Below are 3,154 nucleotides of genomic sequence, written 5' to 3'. Positions count from 1 at the left end.
TGTGCATCTTGTACATTGTAGTATAACATACTTACCCATGTTTTCTTCTGTTGCAGGTTTTGCAGACAAAACCCCACATATTTAAACAGGTGTACGTGAGTTCAAGCAGAACAGGTAATTGTTTGGTAGAGCTAAACTGTGGTGCATCTTGTACATTGTAGTATAATATACTTTCCCATGTTTTCTTCAGTTGCAGGTTTCGCAGACAAAACCCCACATATTTAAACAGGTGTACGTGAGTTCAAGCAGAACAGGTAATTGTTTGGTAGAGTTAAACTGTGGTGCATCTTGTACATTGTAGTATAACAACAGCTGGCATTCATGAGCATAGGCATCAATGTAAGCCATGTTCCTTTATTTTGCAGGCTTTGTGGCACAGCAGGTTCAAACCAGCGGGCACGGAAATGTTTAAGTGCAAAGCTGTACCTTCTGCAGAGTGCGATGCTTCACCACAAAGGAAGAAATGTTGCCTTGTATTCAAGGAAGAGTGGATGAAAGAAATTATGGAGGCTGAGAAATCACGAAGCAATGTTCGCTTGCAACTTGAGGAACTATTTCAATACAGTCCAGATGTGGGCTTGATTTGCAAAGCTTGTGCCGAAGCCAAGATTGTTGGGGACTTTTCTACAGGGAAGAAATGGAGAGATGGTTGGAAACTGGATTACCTGAAACGCCATCTAATTAGCAAAGTTCAAGAGTCTGCCAGGGTGATATTGAGAAACAGAAGTGCTGCTGCCAGGTATGGTTTTGGAGTGCGGGCAATGCTGACAGAAACTGCCACTTACAAAACAAATAGAATGGAAGTAGTTGAACGGCAAAGATCCCTGCCTGAGGAAATAAAGATTCTCATCAACAACGTGTTGCTGGCAGTCAAGATGAATACTTCAATGTTATCTGTACAAGACATCCATGACCACCTAGCTTTCAATGTGAAGATACCAGACAGCTTGAGGAGCAAGAACTATGCCTTTGAGTTCCTTGAGGCCATCAATAGCGTTATACACTGTGAAGGTATGGCAGAACTTCGTAACGCTTTGTATCACATGTTGATAATTGATGAGAGCACAGATAATTCTGTTACAAAAATGCTCATCCTGTACTTCAAGTTCTGACCTGTAACCTCAACAGAGCACAAAACACTGTTTGGGGGCGTAGTGAAGCTGACTAGTTGTAATGCTGAGGCTATCACTACTGCTGTGAAAGAATTCTACACTGCCAATTAACTGGACCTCATGAAAATGGTCATGTTCACATCCGATGGTGCGTCTGTGATGCTGGGTAAAAATAATGGTGTTGCTACTCGCCTTAAACAAATCCATTCCCCATCTAGTTGAGCAGCATTGTGTCGCTCATCGAGAAGATTTGGGAGTTGATGATGCCTGGAAGAGGGTTCCAATGATTAAAGAGATGGAGACATGATTGAGGACTGTCTACACTGTGTTCTCCAGATCTCCTGCAAGGAAGTTCAAGCTGGATGAAATGGCATTGGTCACTGATTGTGAAGTGGTCTCTTTTCGACCATTGAATGAAGTCCGGTGGCTTTCAAGGCATTTTGAAGTTGGTGCACTAATTTGGAATTACGAGGCTGTTCTTAAGTACTTTGAGCATGAGAAAGTTGAGGAGAATGATCCAGTTGCTAAATACTGTTACAAAAAACTATCTGACTCAAACTACCATATTTCCCTTGCAGTACTTAATGACATTCTGAGTGAATTTGCATCTTTGTGCAAATTGTTCCCAAAAAGTTCTTTGACTACTGTTGAAGCTGTACATAATGCAAGAGCAAAAATTGGCCAAATTAAGGAACAGTATTTGGGGGACACTGTCTTTTGGAGCAGCAATGTAAGAGATCTGATGGTGTTGTACAAGGAAAGGCAAGAGTTTGACAGTGGGCCTATTTTGTCTTTTGTTTCCCTTCTTTGTGAGCACATGCAAAAAAGGTTCCCTGAAGATGAACTGAAAGAATGGGCAAGTTTTGAAATCCAGGCAATAGCAACACAATCACATTTTGATTTTGGGAGTGAGAATATACAAAGACTTGTTGAAAAGTATTAAAATGTCTTGGTCTTGGGTGATTGTGAAACACCAGAAGATGTTGTTCAACAATACAGAGACTATAAATATGTGGTGGCAGAACATGTAAAGGGTGGGTTATTTACCACCTTTCAAGACATGGTGAATTTCCCTGTACGCAATGCTACTCAGTATAGTGTGGTGTCCCAGCTTGTTGATGTCTGCACAACATTTCAAGCATCTAGTGCAGATTGTGAACGAGGATTCAGCCTCATGAATACTATCAAGAGTAAATTGAGGAATAGACTAGAGCAGAAGCATTTAGATATGCTGATGAGGACAAAGGCCTACCTCCTGAATGGGAAAGTTGACCTCAGTAGAGTTTATCAACACTGGAAAAATGGCAAGAATGCCGTGAGAAGCAACCCTGTCACCCATCTAGTGATGCCACTTGACGTGTCTGAACGGCCCTCTCCCACAGTCCATGTTTGCCTGGATGTCAGAGTTTTACAAACTATCTCCGGCGGGATAGCCCAACATTACTCAGTAGCTTTCACATCAAATTGTAAATATGTTATGTAATTTTCTAACTTATTGTGTATATGTAATATTGTATAGGCTCTCAACATTTCCCCACCCAATGAACAGTGCTCCAGTTAAGAATATTTGGTAAAATCTTATGATGGTACCACCATTGGAGTCTTGTGCTTTTCTAAACATGAAGTGTACTTGCATGTGTAACCAAATCATGTCATGGCGTGTTTATCCAATTTGCAAACCGACTTTAAGACCCTTAACGTGGCGCTGTATGTGTGAAAATACACCATCTTTTCACTTTTTTAAGTAAACTTTTGGAGTGACATTTGGCGTTGCACACACGCACGGTCTGAATCCTGGTGCACATAGCCATGGTTGCAGCGCACAGAGACCCTCCACTGCTGCACACAGAGGAAAAAAATTAGAGGGAACATTGCCTATGACACCCAGAGATGGGCTGCTGCTGAACCCTCTTGAAGACCAGCTCTTGGCGAGGAGTAGCTGATCCCCCACAGACACCGCTGAATGCATCACATAGAGGGGGTGGGGAGTGCTCCACCCGGGGAGGGGATCTCTTTGTTGAGCACCTGTGTGAAGCAGCGCG

The 3,154-nt window shown here is 42.4% G+C and overlaps 1 pseudogene; it reads left to right on the top strand.

Annotated features, from left to right (window-relative positions):
- The first annotated feature begins 404 nt into the window (after window positions 1-404).
- Window positions 405-2,468, top strand: LOC146811822 (E3 SUMO-protein ligase KIAA1586-like; annotated as a pseudogene).
- The last annotated feature ends 686 nt before the right edge of the window (window positions 2,469-3,154 follow it).

This window comes from Triturus cristatus, chromosome 7, assembly GCF_964204655.1.
Source record: "Triturus cristatus chromosome 7, aTriCri1.1, whole genome shotgun sequence".
Lineage (NCBI taxonomy): Eukaryota > Metazoa > Chordata > Amphibia > Caudata > Salamandridae > Triturus > Triturus cristatus.
Note: the sequence above shows the minus strand (reverse complement) of the source record. Positions and strands in the feature narration are given on the sequence as shown.